General features: G+C 41.2%; 1 protein-coding gene across 1 annotated transcript in view; it reads right to left on the reverse strand.

Moving 5' to 3' along the window:
- The window catches only part of PTH2R (parathyroid hormone 2 receptor), a 235,649-nt gene that overhangs the window by 153,779 nt on the left and 61,153 nt on the right, over window positions 1-20,717 (reverse strand). The window lies entirely within an intron of this gene.

A 20,717-nucleotide genomic window follows, 5' to 3' on the forward strand; every position in this document is an offset into this window, starting at 1 on the left:
GTCCGAGAAGTTCCCTCCTGTATAGATGCGCGCTGCCAGTCACACACGGGAGACAGCGGACAGGGGTGGGTAAAGACTTCTGAGGCCAGATGGGTCCTGCAGTTGTGGCCGTTGGCTAAACAGTCTCTACAGCCCTCTAAAGTTCTCAAATTCCTTTTCTCCTAACCATTACAGTTATTCTGTGTGTGTCTGTGTGTGTGTGATTCTATTCCAGCAGAAATTTCTGGTCAGAATTTCTTTGTATCATATTAAGTTCTGGATCCGGGTATTAAAGAAAGGTAATAGTATCCTTTAAACAATCTTTCGGGTAAACACCTTTATTTGGGTCAAAGCCCGTTATTTTATTATGAGGCAAAACCATAGAGATGCCAGAGGCATCTTTGTGCAGATCTGATACTGTTGGAAAGAAATGATTCCTGTAGATGAGGCACATTAATTCACTCATCTCCTTGACTATGATGATATGAGGTTTGTCACAAATTGGCTTTCATTTGAGCACCACACTGAAAACCGCGTGGGCTTTTCAAATATATTGGCTAGATCACTGGCTGCTGGCCAGCTCTAAAACACTAGAAAGAGGTAACTTTATTTCTATTTCTCCATATCTGAGGCTATTCACACTATCTTAATTTTAGTAGCAATGTTTTGTATTATGTATGTTTCCTGTAAACAATATCACACACTTTTTGGGTGTGGCGGGATATAAATTATACAAACACACATGTAGAGACACTAATTTTGCCTGCAAGATTACCAAACAAAGTCCATTTTCCACTGATTTCACCAAAGATTTTAGTATATTTTTGGAACTCTTCTTCAAAATAGACCTCTCTATGCACACTATTACCGAAAATCTCAACTTAAGTGACTTAGAAATATTACCTGATATAGAGCCCTACTCAAGCTAAAAAATATATATATAGTAATAGATAACATTTATTAAGTGCCTCCCTCTAAGTACTTTATATGAAATAATCTTTACAATATCCCTGCGAGAAAAGTATTATTCTTAACCATATTCATATTTGAGGAAATACACATGAGGTCATTTGCACAAGGTCCAGATATTCTATTATTATGGAATTGCTGGTGATCTGTTTGCTTATTTGTACAACAGTACTATTAAAAAAATTTTTTTAATTCTTTGGGCTTCACAAAACCGGAAACAATTATCCAGCCAGTTGTAATATTCATTTATTTATTTTTTCCCCCTCCCAAAACTCAAGAATTATTTACTGTGCATTACAGCAGTGGTTCTCAAAGAGGAACAATTTTGCCGTGCAGCGGACATTTGGAAATGTCTAGAGACATTTTTGGTGATGGCTCCTTCTGAGCTGTAGGATGGAGGCCAAGGATGCTCATTCTAAACATCCTACAATGCACAGGACAGACCCCCCATAGCAAAGAAATATCTTACCCGAAATCTCAATAATGTCGAGGTTAAGAAACCCTGAATTACAGCAAAAAGGGTACCCAAAACTATTAGCTAGCTATTAATTAGATATACAATAATAGAGTCATATATGCTAGAACTTACCATCAATTTTTGTAAAACTTATGCTATTCAAGCAGTCCATTCATATAAATGTATTAATCCACAGGATCTACACTGAAAATGTTGAAAGTCTTGATGATATTAAACTGTGGTAAATGAGAAATTTTAGGTAAAGTAAAGAATATTGACATGCTACTGTGACACTGTCAGGATATTGGTGCCTCTTACTGTAAGATACATAGTAATTCACATTATGGGTAAATTCTGAAAGTTAGTTAATAGTTACACTGGTAATATTTTTCAGAATCATGTCAATTTAGGAAAAATGGTATTTCATTATAGTTTTAATTTTAATTTTTAGTTTATTAATAATGTTGACTGTTTTGTACATTTTTCTGATCAATTGTATGCTTTTTTTTTTTTAATCCCCTGTGTTCTTGCCTCTTGACAGAATGGGTCAAGTAGAAACAGATGGCCTGGCCTGGGTTTGAATTCTGGCTCTTCTACCTCCTAGCTGTGTAACCCTAGACAAATTACATAACAGCTCTTTGTCTTAATCTCTTCAATTGCAAAATGGGGAAAATAGCAGTACCTCTTTCAAGAGTTTGTTGGAAATGTTAAGTGAGTTAATAGGCATAAAGCACTTGGAACAATGGCTGGTCCAGGGGAAATGCTCAGTAAATGCTGACTATTATGATTATTATCATTATTATTTTAGTCCTGTGACTATAGTTTATTTATGTGGAAAAACACTATCTGTATTTAGAATATTAATATTTTTCTAGTATAAATACTCAAATGTTTTTCCAGCTTTATTTTTGGCCTAATTTGTAATGTCTTGATCAGTGCAGATATTTTTCATTGATATATATAAATATATCAATTTTTCATCTATAGTTTCTTCCTTAGCTTTTATGCCAAGAAATTTCACTCAAAATTAGAATATTTATTCATCTTTTTGCTAATTCTTTTCCATTATATCATAATTTCACATTTAACATTTTAACTTACCTACATTTTTTTAAATTTGAAAATGGTGATCTAGAAATTTCCCTAAGTACCTAACCAGTTAGCCCTGCATTATTTATTAAACAATCCATACTTTTAGTTGGGAAGATACTTGAAAGGAGGTGGAGGATAAAAGTTTGCTGATGCCTTTAAATTACAACCTCAGCCCCATGTGGAGTATCTATGCTAAAAGAAGTTTAGAAATTAAAGTACGGCTATCTTTGCAGTGCAGGCCATCACCTCTCCACAGCACAGGCCAGCTTGCCTTCACCAGAAGGCCCCAGGAATTGAACCCATGGCCTCCCATATGGTAGACAGGAGCCCATTTGCTTTAGCCACATCTGCTTCCCATACCCTGTTTATATTTACACTGAGTCAAAAATAAATCTGGGTAGATTTTATATTATTCATTTGAAAGGGGTTAATTAAACACAATAGAATGCTCAATAACTGGTCTTTAAAAATATTTCTATATATATTTCAACTTGGCCAAGAGCTGCAGGGTGCCTAGGAGTTACCTCCTGAGAGCCTCCACGTTGCTCAAATGTGGCCATTCTCTAAGCCAAACGCAGCGTATAAATTCATTACCTTCTCCCCCCCCTCCCCCCCCCCCCCCCCCGCATGGGACATCACTCCCGGGGATGAGCCCCCTGGCGCCAAAGGATTACTACCAAGCACCAGCTGGTGATGTGACTAGAAAAAGACCTTGAATAAAAGGAGAAAATTTTAAGAACAAATGAGTTTATATGGCTAAGAGACTTCAAAATGAGTCAGGAGGTCATCAGAGGGGTCATGCTTATGTACATCTCAGCAGGATCTCAGAGACAACCAAAATAGATACAACCCCAGGTAGTGGTACTCCTGAGGGCTACAGAGATACCCAGGTCCTATGGTCATGGCTCTGGAGTTTGGTGCCTTGCCAGTGGGCCCTACTTTGGAATTTGTGCTCCTGAGTGTGATGGAGTTGGACTCAGATGTGATTTCTCTACACATGCCTCTTCTGTCCCTTTTACTGAACCTGTGGTTGGTGCTGGGGTTGGTGTATGCACAGAAGACTTGAATCCCTTTACTGTCCATGTGCCAGCTGGGCCCTGTTCCTCAGCAGAGTTGCGACACCTACTCTCCAGTTCATTGGACTTACCCAGGTCAGCTAACAAGGAGGTGAGGATGGTCAACCACCACACCAAGGAATCAAGAGAGTCTACAGCTGCAAGCAGGAGAAGCGCATCCATCAGCCATGTGGGATCTAAGCCCCCTCTCAATTTAGAGGTGGAGTGGGCATAGCCATCCTAGGGTCCTCAGGATGGTGGAATAAAATACAGATTAGAGTGGACTTACTGGTATGCTACTATAGAATTATTGTGACTCTAGCAATAGAAGAAATTATATCATTGATGTGAAGACAGTGGCCATGGAGTTGCTGAAGGCAGGGAGAGGGAAAAAGAGTTGTGATATGAGGGCCTTTTTGGGACTTGGAGTTGTCCTGAATAATATTGCAGGGACAGATGCAGGTAATTATATATTCTGCCATAACCCACTGAATGGACTGGGAGAGAGTATAAACTACAGTGTGAACTATAGTCCATGCTGTGTAGCAAAGCTCCAAAATGTATTCATCAAGTGCAGTGAATGTACCACTCTAGTGAAAGTGATTGTTGACATGGGAAGAGTGGGGGGTATGGGAAGAGGGGTATATGGGAACTTCTTATATTTTTTAATGTAACAATTTGTGTGATCGATGTATCCTTTAAAAAAGGATAGAAAAAAAGAGGCAGTAAATGAAAGTAAAATAAATTTTAAAAAAGAAGATACAGGAGATTCCCATGTACTTAAACCCCTCCCCCACTCTCTCCCCTATTAATGGCATCTTGCGTGGGTGAGGTGCATTTGTTACAATTGGTGTGCAGATGTTGGGACATTGCTACTAACCACGTTTGATCGTTTGCATTGTGATGTGCATTTGCACCATGCACTTTTATGAGTTTTGGCAGCAGTATAATGGCCTGTGTCCATCACTGCAGTCTTGTGGCAGCAAGCAATTCCAGTGCCCTGGAAATGCCCTATGTTCTGTCAGTTCTGTTCTTCCCTCCCCCTCCCTCAGAAACATTGGTGTTTTAAACATATGTTCTTTGATTCCCATGTGTTTGTGAATTTTCATTTTCTCCCTCTTCTATTGATGTCTGGCATCATTCTGTTGTGATTAGAAAATACACATTGAGTATTTCGGTATTTTTTAATTTATTGAGACGTGTTTTCTGACCTGCGTGTGATCAGGTCAGATCACACATATATACCTAAGTGTATTATGTATATACACACACACACTGATTGTTCCAAAATTTCAGATTGTAGTCTTGCCGTGAAGTATACTAATGTCCTAGAAAGGAATATTATTAAGAACTACCAGGAGTGCACAAGTTTAAAAAGTGGCAATATGACATTATATTGATTGGTTTTGAGAGAGCAAAAATCAAGCCAGAACTGAGAAAGTAAAAAATCTGACAATAAAAGTTACTCATGCTTTAGCAAATTTTAAGTAGAATTTGAGAAAAATACCCAATTAACCCTAACCTTCAATGTCCTCAATTGAAATGGCTGTTTTTGTTATAGATTAATTACGCACCTAGCATAATACTCACACATACCCATTTAATTATGTTAGCTCCTTGCTATGCCCACCTCTAACCCCTAATTCTCTGTAGCAACCTAGAAAAGAATTTTGGGCCTCAGTAACTGTGCAGATCAGAGCCAGGCACACAGCTGAAGCTACAGAGCAGCTGGAATTAAGAATAGTCAATAGGGAAGCGGACTTGGCCCAGTGGTTAGGGCGTCCGTCTACCACATGGAAGGTCCATGGTTCAAACCCCGGGCCTCCTTGATCTGTGTAGAGCTGGCCCACACGCAGTGCCGATGTGCACAAGGAGTGCCCTGCCATGCAGGGGAGCCCCATGCACAAGGAGTGCACCCCATAAGGAGAACCGCCCAACACACAGAGAGCTGCCCAACACATGGAGAGCTGACACAACAAGATGATGCAACAAAAAGAAACACAGATTCCTGTGCCGCTGACAACAACAGAAGCGGACAAAGAAGAAAATGCAGCAAATAGACACAGAGAACAGACAACCGGGGCAGGGGGGAGGGGTGGGAAGGAAGGGGAGAGAAATAAATTTTTAAAAATTGAAGAGAAAAAAAAGAACAGTCAATAGTTGACAAAATATCTTTTAAATGTGTGGTAGGATCCGATGATAATTTTGAAATCTTAGCACACTTCCCAAACTACGGGAAAAAGCAGAATGTAACAAATGCAATTCACTAATATGCTATTCTATTTCAGAAGTTACCAGTTTTTCCTTCTAGTCTAACGCTTTTTTCCCTTTTTTTCTTCCTAAATTTCTGTGCCCCTATCATTCTGCCTCATCTATTTTCACTGCTTTTCATCTTAATTCGTTTAATTGTAGTCTCTAGCTCTAGATTAGTGACATATCCAGCATATTTGACACCAGATACAGATCATTCTATCACCTCCTAAACAACAAAATCATTTTTAATAAAATCATGAAAAGAAATGAAAAATAATATAGGACAGAAAGAAATGAAGACAGTGAAAAATATTTTATTGGTCTTCATATATGTAATCATGCCATTAATTTTTCAGTAAAAATTTAATGAAAAAAATAATAAAGTAGGGCTTGCAGATGATTAATAAAGTATCTCTCAGTTTTATTCAGGGTGTAATTGGTTTTTCAAACCCAAATATTGAAGATCCTTATCTATTTTAGAGTAGTTACCAGTGTTTCTCTGGGTACCTGACTGTGAGATTTGGAAAGCTATGAGAAAATAGATCTCCAAAGCTAAGTTCTGAGAACTTTCTGGCTGGGACTCAGTAAGTAGGCAGATAACAGCAGGAAAATCCTGGCCATTAAAAAGAGGGCATTCGTGAGGCTACATCAGAAGGGAAAGCTACTCCACAAAAGGAGAACCCCTCTCTCTTCCCCAAATTGATGAATCATATGTGAGTGACCTCCGCTCTGTTTAATCTGGGAAGGTTGTTTAATAATAACAACTCACAATGTTCTTGTGAGAATTAAATGCGTGACTTGAAGATGACCATACAGCAGCAAATGGAAACTTCAGCTTAGGACTTTAGCTTCCACAAGTAGCACTTTTCCTACTTTCCTACCCTGCCTTTATATAATGCACTTTAGCATTTGTATAGAACTTTACAAATGTACTAAGTTCCTCTGCGTTCATTTTCTCATTTCCCCACAAAGATAACCTCCCAATAGAATGACATTTTTAAAAGAAATGACTGGTAAAATAAAGGGTTAGTCCATTTGAGGAAGTATGACATATGTGTAGGTGTTTATCTTGAGTCAGCACAAGGAGGTAACCCCCAAGAATGTACTAAATAACATTTTAAAAAAAAAATTTAACTAAGATAAGAAAAGCAATAATCTTTTAATTTGGAGATAGATTAGAAAAGAACATTGAAGAATTCAATCTAGTTGTTCCTCTATCTTAAGAAAAAAATAGGTGCAAGAAAACTTGAAGATAATTTGATTAAGACTGTTAAGACTTAGGGAACTGGGAAGCAGACTTGGCCCAATCGATAGGGCGTCCACCTACCACATGGGAGGTCCAAGGTTCAAACCCCGGGCCTCCTTGACCCATGTGGAGCTGGCCCATGCTCAGTACTGATGCACACAAGGAGTGCCGTGCCACGCAGGGGTGTCCCCCGCGTAGGGGAGCCCCATGCACAAGGAGTGCACCCCATAAGGAGAGCCGCCCAGCATGAAAGAAAGTGCAGCCTGCCCAGGAATGGTGCCGCACACACAGAGAGCTGACACAACAAGATGATGCAACAAAAAGAAACACAGATTCCTGGTGCCACTGATAAGGATAGAAGCAGTCACAGAAGAACACACAGCGAATGGACACAGAGAGCAGACAACTGGTGAGGGTGGGAAGGGGAGAGAAATTAAAAAAGAAAAATCTTAAAAAAAAAAAAGACTTAGGGAACTATGACAGTTTGTAAGCCACTTATACTATGTACTTCTAGACACTGAAAATGACTGTAAGAAGTAAACATTGATAAAAGTAAAAGAAACAGATGATACCAGTTTTGCCTTACAGAATTTATGTAACAAAGTAAAATATTAACATAGTCATGTATTGTATAAAATAGCCACAGTTTGCAGAGTGAGGGAGTGAAGGGTTTGGGTTCCTCGAAGAAAATTTCCAGGAAGTGACAAGAGCTGCAAGCCTTCTTAGATGACATGATGAGAGAAAGATATTATATGTGTTTTGAGTGTCAGGAGCTTGCCAAGTGAACTGCTGTGTTATATAATGCGCAAGAAACAGGAAGAAAACTGTCTTGTTGATAGCATGGGAAACTGTGAGGAAAGAGGGCAGAGAGTGGAAGCCCCTCATTGCTGGCTAAGATGTGGAATTTGGAATGTCCTTGTAGCTAGTCATACACCATTGAGAAGGTGAAATCTGAAAATGTTTTGTAGGAAAAATGGTTCTATTTGTTCTGTGTAGAACAGATGCAGTGGGGAGGAACAGGAACTAGGGAGCTATATGCAAGAGACGATTTGTAGTAACAGCTTAAACATTCCAGTTGCTATGCTAGGCACCAGAGCTTCAAAGAGAGCAATCCTGCCCTGTCCTCATGGTGGAAGTCTGCTTTGCTGTGTAAGGTCAGAGAGGACTTCCAGAGGAAACGTAAGAACTGACCGTGAAGAAAGCCTAGACGTGAGCCCGTGGAAGATGCGGAAGAGGGCATTCAAGGTAGAAAGAAGGGCATAAGCAATGGAAGGGAGATGTGGGAGAGCATGGAGGGTTCTGGGGAGGAAGAGCATCTCCTAACTCCCATGATAAAAATAAGTAGAAAAATACACTGAGGAACAGAGCTGAGACTAATAAAAGAAAAAAAATTAACAGGACTTGGTCACTGACTGGCATTGGAAGGTAAAGGGAATAATGGGTTCAAAAAATACCTTGTTGTTAAGTCTTGGGGACCAAAAGAATGGGACTAGTGGCAATAATGGGAAGGCAGTAAGGGGTACTCCCTAGGAGAGGAGAGATGAAGAGATACTAATATTAATAACTCTCCTCATTTACATATCAAGTAGCATTAGAACACACAGGCGGGAATGGGGGAGAATTTTGAAAGTGATGAGAATGAGAAATTGGAGAGCAGCGTGAGATGACTGCAGAAGATAGGTTTAGGAATAGTCTGGATACAAATGGGAACTGAGACAATCTGTGGGTGAATTACATGAGGAAACTCAGTGTATATGAAAATATAAATGGTTTCCTCATAGAAGGCATACACATTCCTATATATCTGAGCATGGTATAATCCCACGGTATCCCTCCTTCATACAGTTGAGTACAATTAATGAAGGAGCATAATGTTGGCAAACTAGATCAGCTGTTTTCTATTATGGAACTACCATGCCAACATTTGTCAAATATTTATTGAAATCTACTATAAAATTTGCTTTTATTTTCCCTTAAACAAAACAGCTATGCTTGTACAAAAAAGTTCAAATGTACAAATGTGCCTGGTTAAATACAGTCTAGACAGCAAATATATTTTGAAAAAGAATATCTTGATTAATTGAATATAACACATATAAAATCATATTTTCAGTAAAATACCATGGGCTTTAGAAATTAAAGAAACTGGGAAGCGGACTTGGCCCCGTGGATAGGGCGACTGTCTACTACATGGGAGGTCCACAGTTCAAACCCCGGGCCTCCTTGACCCGTGTGGAGCTGGCCCACGTGCACTGCTGATGCGCGCAAGGAGTGCCCTGCCACGCAGGGGTGTCCCCTGCATAGGGGAGCCCCACGTGCAAGGAGTGCACCCCGTAAGGAGAGCCGCCCATCGCGCAAAAGAAAGTGCAGCCTGCCCAGGAATGGCGCCACCGCCTACACGGAGAGCTGACACGACAAGATGATGCAACAAAAAGAAACACAGATTCCCGTGCCGCCGACAACAACAGAAGCGGACAAAGAAAAACACACAGCAAATAGACACAGAGAACAGACAACTGGGATGGCAGGAGAGGGGAGAGAAATAAATAAAATAAATCTTTAAAAAAAAAGAAATTAAAGAAACTATTCTTAGCAATTATGTATTGAACTCTTGCTAACCTCATTTGAAAAATATTTAAATTATTGCCCAATTTTTCCAGGTCTAAGATGATTTCCCCTCAATTAAAATAAATCAATGGGATCTATATAAAAAATTTATAAATAATTTAACAGTCTTAGTACCAAAATAACCACTAATATGATTTATTCCAAGCCAGTTCTTAGTGATCTGGGTAATGTGGCTATTTTTACTAGGTTTAGCCAGACGTCTAATAGAAGTGGTTCAAATGAGAAATTCAAATAGCTCTTGCTATTTCTGGTAATATAACAATAACCCATTAAAGAGCAAATAGACACTTTTTTTTTTTCACTTCAGGCAGGTACTGATGACTAATTTAATAACTGCGCAGATTATTTTAGTGGGTACTTCTCAGGATATTATAACAACATATTGCCAAGAGAAAAAAGTCTACTAAAGTCAATTCTACCATTTACATTTGGAGGAATTTGGACATTACTATTTAGAATTCATATGTTTCTGTTTACAATAAACAAGTACTGCACTAGCCTCTGGGTATATAACAACTGTGAGATGATATTTATTTTAGTAAACTATAAACAGCAGCATTAGCTGCAAGAACAAAATAGGAAAAATACCTAAAGTAAATAGCTTGAGATTATTGAGGAGTTTAATTTTCCAGGTGATAAAACTGGAAACCTATTGAAATGAAGTTTTATTTTCTATCAGGTTTTTTTTTTTAAAGATTTATTTATTTATTTTAATTTCTCCCCCTCCCCCGGTTGTCTGTTCTCAGTGTCTATTTGCTGCGTCTTGTTTCTTTGTCCACTTCTGTTGTCATCAGCGACACGGGAAGTGTGGGTGGCGCCATTCCTGGGCAGGCTGCTCTTTCTTTTCACGTTGGGCGGCTCTCCTCACGGGCGCACTCCTTGCGCGTGGGGCTCCCCTATGTGGGGGACACCCCTGCGTGGCAGGGCACTCCTTGGGTGCATCAGCACTGAGCATGGGCCAGCTCCACACGGGTCAAGGAGGCCCGGGGTTTGAACTGCGGACCTCCCATGTGGTAGACGGACGCCCTAACCACTGGGCCAAGTCCGTTTCCCTCTATCAGGTTTTTAATGAAAGTTTAAGACCACAGAGACAGAGGTGACTGTTGATATAAATGAGATTCTTTTGGACAGAAGTCAGCATAGAGATTTTTAGTTCATTTTGCATGGTGGTAGAAAAGAATGAGCCGGAACTCTGCCTCTATCAAGGAAGAGAAAAAACATCAAACAAATCTCTTTTTGAACATTCTATGTTATGGGTCCCCAAAATTACCCTCAGGCTCAAGGATTCACTAGGATCTACAGGATCTAGAAGTTTTTATTCTTTTTTTTTACTTGAACTTACATTACCATTTAAATTTATTTAATTAACCAAAATCCTTAACCTTGCCATAGTTTACGGTTCCAAACAAAACAAAAACAAAAAGCACCCCAATGATACAATAACCATGAACATAAAGTGATTTTTATCCCATAAGAACATTCTTCCAAATTGTAGAAAATTTCAAATCTTCAAGATCTGATGAGGGGAGCAGGGTGCACTTTTATTATAGATCTGGAGCATCAAAAACAAGATAGGAATTATTGGGTGTCCTATGTAACATTTGTTGGCAAACTGATGCTTAAGTGTCTGAGCTTTCATCTCGAGACCTTTATCTGTGTAACACAGGATTAGGACATCAGGAAACTTTGAGTTTTACTTGAGACTCAATTATGTGAAATTTGGGCAACTGTTTTGTCGTAAAATCAAATCTAAATCAAGTGCCCTTGGCACTGGTCAGGCAGTTCTTAGAAGCTTTGTTATTCTAACAGATATGGTTTATTACAATGAAAGAATACAGATTAGAATAAGCAAAGGGAAAAGGCATATGAGGAGAAATTCAGGAGAAACGGCATACATTTCCAGATGGTCTCTCTCAGTGGAGTTGCACAGATGTGTCTGATTCTCCCAAAAGTGATGCATGACCACTGGTAAAAAATGCTGCCAACCAAGGAAACTCACCAAACCTTGGTGTCCAGGATTTTTATTGGAAGTCAGTCACCCAAGTGTGCAGCACCTGCTTGACTGACCTTTTATTATCCAGATCCAGTCACTCTTCCTCCATGCTCACCCCAGGGCAAAAGCAGGCATTTACCATAAATCACATGGTTATTATAAACTGTCAAATTAAGCTGAAACAGCGTGTCCCAAAGCCTCAGGAATCTAAAAACAGGTGTTTACCATAAATCACATTGTTAACACAAAGTAACTTGTCAAATTGGTACAGCACGGCCAAAGGGCTCAGGCATACAAAAACACTACTGAATTTTAAATAGCAATGTCCAAATTCCCCTAAATATAAGTGGTAAAATAACCCAAGGCCTCAGAGCTCTTTCCCAGGACCTGACCAAGGACCCTGCAGTATAATGAAAAACTTGGCTGGTCTTTTTCCTCAATTCCTAGAGAAGCAACTTCTGAATCTTTGGAATTTCCACTGATAAGAATGTCTTTTTTTTCTTCATGGTGAGCACAGGATCGTATCTGAGAGTTCATATGCTAAGAGAGTAGATGATAGGGAGGAGCCAACGATGCCTACAGTCCTCAGGCAGAAATCGGCTCAGAAGAAAGAACAACGGTGATGGTTTGAAGTTCTTTTGTGAATTCTAGAATATCGGTTCTTAAAATTAATCCCTTCCTGTGAGTGTGAAACCCATTGATTGCATTAGATTCAGTTAAGGGAACTTTAATCAGGTCACTTTTGATTGGATCACCTTAGGGCCTTTGATTGGACTACACACCTCAGTGAGGTGTGACACAGGTTAGGTCTGCACCTTCTTCTGGGGTCTTAAATAAACTAAGAACTGGAGGCAGAAACACACAGAGAAAGACAGCTATCATTTTGATCCTGTCATGTGAGACAGAGGATCTCCTGCAGTTGCAAAAATACAATGAAGCCCCAAGAGGCTGAGAGGTCCATGGAAGCCAGAGGCGGTATATGCTCTAAATCAGCAGGGCACAGAGGCATGGAAAGAGGTCCCTAAGAGGCTATGTCCATGGAGAAGTTCAAAGCTGAAGAGACAAGCCTTGCCATTTGCTTCATCAACCACAGCTGAGGGTCAGGAAAGAGCAGACTGGAGGAGAAGGCAGAAACCAAGACAGAGAGCTGCCATTTTGCTTTGCCACATGGCAGAAGCCCAGGATGTGACCAGCAGCTTACCTTTCATGAGAAAGCATCTCTGATGATGCCTTGATTTAGACATTTTCACAGCTTCAGAACTGTAAGCTTTTACCCTAATAAATTCCCTTTATAAAAGCCAACCCATTCCTGGTATTTTAGCAAACTAAAAAACCAACCATGTGATTAGAGGTTGGGGCTTTGAAGCACATGTGATCCTAGCCCACCTCCCAACCTCTCAGAGGGGAGGGAGGTTGTAGATTGAGTTCAACCACGTGGACATTGATTCCTTCAATTATGCCTACACAATGAATCCTATATACACTCGAGACACTGGAAGCTACAATGAACTTGCATGATTGAGAAAATCTATCACTGCTGTGCCAGGATGATGATGCATTCTGACTCCACATGGAAAGCACATGGAAGCTTGTGTTTGAGACCCTCTCAGGTCTTGCCCTATGTGTCTCTTCTTTTGGTTTCTTCTTATTTGTATCCTTTTACTATTGTAAAACTATAATCGTAAGCATAGCACTTTCAATGAATTCTGTGAGTAATTCTAGTGAATTATCAAATCCAAGGGGGAGGTGGGGACACTCAAATTTGTAACCAGTAGGTCAGAAGTATGGGTGATCTGGGACCCCAAACTTGCAACTGGCATCTTAAGGACAACCTTGTAGCTAAGTGCCCTTAACCTGTTGTTAGAGGTTCCCCCTCACTACGTTTGCAATAATTAACAAACTGTGACTAGTTCCCCCTGATAAGCATTGAGGAAAGACAAGTCCCCTCCCTCATAGCCTCTGTGTCTGAAAGCACAGCACTTCCCCAAAGGTTGAACAAAGAAACCACCTAGAAATGGGAGTAAAGGGAGATAAAGACCTTCACTTCCTGCATATCAAAGGAACACCTGCTCCTCCAACATTCCAAGAAAACCTAACTCCCTACCCCACTACCCTCTAGCCATCCAAGGGAAAAATTTTCACCTCTAGGGCTTCCTATTGGCCCATGCACTTCACTTGGACCCTCAACCCCCCACCCACCAACTATCATTTCCTTGCCTAAGAAAGTTCTGTATAAATTCAAATCACCCCTTTCCAGAAGTGGCCTGAAGTCTATTCTTCAGACCCCCTCTGTTGGGAGAGCTTCTCAGTAAATTTCCTGCCTGTAGTCATATCAGTCTCCATGTCCCAGTGAGTGGCATTTTTCTCCAACATTTGGTGCTGAAACCCAGGACTGGGATCATGCTGGGACTGATTGACTAGTGAGGACTCTCCCCTCTGCCAAGGCCAAATGCCCATCCAACCCTGGACATCGAATCTCGGCTGGGTGAGTTAAGGTTTTCTCCACCAGAGGATCCTGCTGTCTCTCTCTCTCCTTTTCCATTGTCCAGGACAACCTACTGGGAACACCTAGCACTAAATCAGGATCCTCCCTGTTCCCCAAGGGCTACGGTAGGTGGTAGGCCTGCATTCATAGGAAGAAACCCCACGAGGCACCAGAGACATCTGAATCTAAGCACAATTTCTTGTCTCCTTGGAGACATCTGACTGATTTGGGGATGCCTGTCTCACTCAGAATCTCCCCTGTCCTAGAGATCCTTAGTCTTGCCCAGCCACCTAAAAAGGCAGAATTCAATTTTGGCCCCCTCAAAAACCATGCCTCTGGCTGTCTCCTTCATCACCTTAAAACTCTATACCTGGAAGGAGACATCAGACCTATCAAGCTCCTTTTCTATTCAACCTCTGTGTGGCAGCAATACAAATTTGACATCAGATGGCCAGAAAACAGCACTTTTGATTTCCAAGTTCTCCAAGACTTAGAGAACTTTATCCAGGGCTATGGCAGATGGCCAGAAATCCCTTACATGTAGGCATTTTTAATCTTCACAATCGCCCCTCCCTCTGCCAATCCTGTTCTTCCTACCAAATGCTTCCTTTACACCAGAAACCTCCTCAGAAATCTTCCTCCTCATCAATTCCACCTCATAAAACTTCTGAAAACTCTGACCTTGATCCCTCAGATCATGCTTTCCCTGTGCCTCCTCCCTATAACTCTTCAGTGCTATCTCTGAACTCAACCTCCAAACCTTTTTCCTCTCCCTCTTCATCATCACTGCCTTCTAACCCTCCCTTCTCCCCTCCTCATACTCACTTCCGGAGACTACTTCCCCCTCCTTCTGCACCACAGCCCTCCACCTCTGCCAGCACACAGGCTCCTGACTCCACACAGACACCAGCTCCTCTCCAGGAAGTAGCAGAAGCTGAAGGAATAGTCAGGGTACACGTTCCTTTCTCACTCTCAGATTTAAGCCAAATAGAGGACTGGTTAGGATCTTTCCCTGAAAACCCTGCTACATACATCAAAGAATTTCAACACCTCACTAGCTCATATTACCTCACCTATCAGGACACATGCATTATCATTACCTCCTCCACAATACCAGAGGAAAAAAGCCACATTTGGACTGCAGCTACTGCTTTTGCAGATTCCATGCATACCTAAGATCCCAATAGGCATCTGGCTGGCCCCACTGCAGTTCCCACTACTAACCCCTCCTGGGATTACCAACCAGACTCCACTGACCTTGCTCATATGGCCCATTTCTTAACCTGCATAATTGAAGGCATGAAGAAGGCTGCCTTTAAGGCAGTTAATTATGGAAAAATTAAAGAGATCTCACAGAAACCTGATGAAAATCCAGCTGCCTTCATAAACAGATTAACCAAGTCTCTCCTTAAATATACTAATTTAGATCCTGACTCAAATTCTGATCAACTATACTTACACACCAACTTCATTACCCAATCTTATTCTGATATTAGAAAGAAACTACAGAAGTTAGAAGATGGCCCTCAAACCCCTCAGAAAGACCTGATTAAAGCCACCCTCAAGGTCTTTAACAATAGAGAAGAGGAAGCCAAATTGGAAAAGCATAATGAGATCAGGTTAAAGCTTCCCTCCTTGCTGCTGCCCTCAGGGTCATTTCTCAAAAACCCCCTCCCTCTTCCTCCCCTTGGCCACCACCTGGACCCTGTTTCAAATGTGGAAAGAAAGGGCACTGGGCATGTTTCTGCCCTGATCCAAGGCCCCCACTTAGGCCTTGCCCAGTGTGTTGACACAAGGGTCATTGGAAGTCGGACTGTCCTGAAAACCCTGTTTCCAGGAAAGTTCCTTCAGTGAGTGCACCCTACAGATCTGGAGCCAAACTCTTTCTTTCCTGACCTTCTTGGACTGATGAAATACAACTAAAGGGCCTCAGGTTTGGAATGGCACCATATCTCCACTATTAAGTCTGAACCAAGGGTTATCATCAACGTTGGAGGTAAGCCAATCTCCTTTTTAATTGACACAGGGGCCACATATTCAGTCCTCCTAGAACATTCAGGACCCTTATCTACTTCCTCGATCTCTATTGTGGGAGTTGACAGCATCCCTTCTTCTCCTTTAATTACCAAACCACTCATATGCTCAATAGAAAATCATATGTTTTCCCACAAGTTCCTCATAATCTCTACCTGCCCCTCCCCACTCCTAGGTTTTGATATACTATCTAAACTTCACTCCTCCATTTCCTTTATGTTCCCGTCCTCCCAAACCAAATCCCTTCTCCTCCTGTCTAACACACCCTCCCCTTCCCCATCCCTACTGACTGCAGACAGAAGTTCATCTCCAGGTGTGGAATACCAGTTCTCCTTCAGTCACATCACACCATCCCCCTGTCAGAATAGTCTTAAGGAAACCCTCATCTTTCACAAATATTCCTCAGTATCCCCTATCCATCTCTGCCCAACAAGGCCTGAAACCCACCATTGACAAACTGTACTGCTGGCCTTCTGTGTCCAACTAACTCACCCTTTAATACTCTGATTCTACCAGTAAAGAAACCCCGTGGAAACTATCATATTGTGTAAGATCTTAGAACTATTAATGAAGCCACACAGCCTATCATTCCCCTAGTTCCTAACCCGTACAGTCTTCTATCCCACAAACACCCTCAAACTACACATTATACCATAAATAACCTCAAAGATGTCTTTTTCACTATTCCCCCAGACGAGACTTCCCAAGACATTTTTGTCTTTACAATGGACAGATCCTGAAAACCCTCTAAATCCCCAACAGTTAACATGGACAGCTCTCCCCCAGGGCTTTAGAAATAGTCCCCGTATTTTTGGACAGGACCTACACAATCCCAGCATCTTCTGACATCTTGTCCTCCTTTCAATCCTGCCACCCTCCTCCCCATTGATCTCAACCCATTCCCAGAAACATTGGACACAGATTACACTCATGATTGTGGTGATATGCTTGATCTCCTTGCTAGACCTCTTCCCAATATTTCAGATACTCCTCTTCCTAATCCTACTCACTCACACATGGTTTATTGATGGCTGCTCCACTAAACTTAATAATTCCACCCAGGTTGGATATGCCATTGTTACCTTAACTGACACCATTGAATCAGATGCCTTCTTACCTGACACAACCTCACAATAAGCTGAGCTTATAACCCTCACCAGAGCACTAGTCAGAAGCAAAGGGCAAGCCCTAAACATCTACACTGACTTCACATATTCATATCACATCCTCTACTCACATGCCCCCATCTTGCAAGAAAGAGGGTTCCTAACTTCTAACGGATCCTCCATTGTGAACAAAGATCTCATCCTACAATTACTCAAAGCAGCATTACTTCCAACCCAAGCTGGAGTAATTTACTGCAAAGGGCACCAAAAATCATATTCCCCCACATCTGTTGTCAATAACCAAACTGATGTTGAAGCCAAAGCACAGGCTACCCAACCCTACTTAAGTGCACCCACCACTCTAACACCCATTCTCCTAGCACTCCCATATCCTGCCCTGCCTTATACACCTGAAGAAACCTCAAAGTTCCCCCTTATTGGAGCAAAACGAATTGAGGGATCGTTTACGAAGGATGGGAAAATCCCTATACCTGAATTGCAAAAACATAACATTCTCATGTCCTTACACAATCAATACCGTGTAGGACACAAACCACTCTCATTCCTCTTATCTAATTCCCTTCATTGTCCTGAACTCTCAAAACTCTTAAAGATGATCAAAAGAAACTGTTCTGCTTGCCAACAAACTAATATCCACAGAAATCCTACTTCTCTTTCTTTTAAAACACACCAGTATAGAGGCTCCAAACCAGGACAAGATTGGCAATTAGACTTCACCCACATGCCACCAATAAAAAAGTTTAAGTATCTCTTAGTCCTCATAGACACTTTCTCTATGGGTGGGGCATTCCTAGCAACCTTAGAATGGGCAGATGTTGTTAAAATCTTATTAACAGAGATTATTCCCAGATTTGGCCTTCCCTCTTCCCTACAGTCAGACAACGGAACAGCTTTTACTTCACAGATCACCCAAGGTATCTGTAGTGCCCTCAGAATACCTTGGAAGTTACATATCCCCTACAGATCTCAATCTTCAGCAAAGGTTGACCTATGAATGGAATCTTAAAACAATACTTAACCAAATTAGCAATGCAAATATAAGCACCTTGGGCTGAACTCCTACCCTTAGCTCTCAAGAGAATCCCAGCCCTTCCTGGAAAACGGCATTTCCTTAGCCCCTTTGAAATCATGTATGGATGCCCCTTCAGCTTCACTAACATTTCTTTTCAGCCATCAGATTTCTAAAGCAACCTGCTTGGTTTAACCCAAAAGTGGACACTCTCCATCTGGTAACTGACTCTATGCTTCCTGCACCAGAACCCTTTGCTCCCTTGATGTAGGCTATGGGTGGAGGGGCTGTTCACGTAGTTGTAGATAACCTGAGCAGTATTTTTTCTGTGCGGTGTGTTTGGGATAGTGAGAACTGCAGCCCTGCCTTTGGTAACTATGACAGCAACTCCAGTCCCTGAGAAACAATTTAGCAATGCAAACTCTATAAAAATGCAGACCAATTGTGCTAAAAGCTTATCTAAAATGTATGAAGTCCATGCTAAAAGCTTACCTAGGATGTGGAAGATATATGCTAATTCAAGCCTATTGAGCACTGAAACAAAAAAAACCATTTGGCCCTTCCACTCTGTACAAAAGGAACTCAAAAATCTTGTTCAGGGCTCGGGTTTGAAATAGAAAGTTCCCAAGTTCAGTCATCAATAAATCATTTTTTCCTTCTCAAAATCATTTCTGAGTCCTGGCCTTTCTATATGCAAATAATTGAACCTCTCTCAACTTCTACAACACCCTCACTACCTGTTCACCCAAGTGACTGGGTATACCTTAAAACCTTACACCCTAAACCCTTAACCCCAAAATGGATGAGTCCTTTCCTTGTTCTTCTAACCACTCCCATTGCAGCAAAACTTTTAAACTTTCCATAATGGATACACTTTTCCAGATTGAAACCTGCCCCATCACCTCCAGTGAATAGTAAAGCACCAAATCCCTGAAACTGCAGACAAGTACAACCCTGAAACTTCAAAGTACACCTGTGAGACTCCAGCACCTACAATCTGATTTATTGGACTTACCACACTCAGCTAAGATGGAGGTGAAGAAGGACAACCACCACACCATGGAGCCTAGAGTGATTACAACTGAAAATGGGAGGATTGCATCCAGCATCCAGGTGGAATCTGAGCCTCCTCTTGACATAAAGGTGCAATGGACACAACCAATCCAGTGTCCACATAAAAGAGGTGGCATTGGATTGGGAAAAGTGGACATAATGGACAAAGGGTATGGGGAAAGGCAGGAAGAGATGAGAGGTGGAGGCATCTTCGGGACATGGAGCTGCCCTGGATGGTGCTTCAGAGGTAATCACCGGACATTGTAAATCCTCACAGGGCCTACATGATGGAATAGAGGAGAGTATGGGCCATGATGTGAACCAATGTATATGAGGTGCAGAGGTGCCCAAAGAGGTACTTACCAAATCCAATGGATGTGTCATGATGATGGGAACGAGTGTTGTTGGGGGAGGGGAGAGGGGGGGTGGGGGGGTGGGGTTGAATGGGACCTCACATATATATTTTTAATGTAATATTATTACAAAGTCAATAAAAAAAAAAAATTTAAAAAAAAAAAAAAAAAACAAAGTACACCTGTGAACTTTTCAGAGATCTGTGGCTGAAACTCACAAAGGACAGAGGTGACAAAACCCCAAAAGCAGACCTCTCACAACACCCACCCAATGACACACAAAGTCAACACCTTTTGTAGTATTCTCTCTGCACACTTAACTGACTTTGTCATCCCTTCTACCCTTTCAATCGAACAATATCTTGACATCATTCAGGGCCTGTGGTTACAAGGAGATCTTCCTGATTTTTACCCTAAAGAAATCTTCTTCTCTTTTGTCACCTTCTTCCTTTTCTTTAGTGACTGAAGTCTCTCTATGATGAGTGTACTATATTTTACCCTTCCACTCCTTTTTTGTACTAATCTCTAAAAAAAACCCATATCATCCCCTCACAGACACCATTCAAACCATAGCAAACACAATTAACCATTCTGATTGTTGGATATACCTAAACATACCCACATTCTAACCATATCCTTACTCACCTTTCCTCTAAGTCCAGAAACTCTCCTGCATGTCCACCCACAATACACCGGCTTTGGAGGCTGATGGGTTACAGAACACCCTGCAAGTTTATCAGAATATGAATATAAACTTATCCTCCATCAGATCTCAAACATCTCTCATTTGGAGGGAAATTCAAATTCTACTGGTATGGTCACAGTCCTAATGGACAGACTTTTTTATGCTTTAAATACATATTCACACAACCTTATGTAACTCACTTAGGACATATACCCACTACATCTTGTAATCATACCCTATGCTTTAACACTACTACACGGCTCTTGCAGGCAGATTTAAAAGTGTCAAACAAACATCTT

This window comes from Dasypus novemcinctus, chromosome 7 (assembly GCF_030445035.2).
Source record: "Dasypus novemcinctus isolate mDasNov1 chromosome 7, mDasNov1.1.hap2, whole genome shotgun sequence".
In the NCBI taxonomy this organism is placed as follows: domain Eukaryota; kingdom Metazoa; phylum Chordata; class Mammalia; order Cingulata; family Dasypodidae; genus Dasypus; species Dasypus novemcinctus.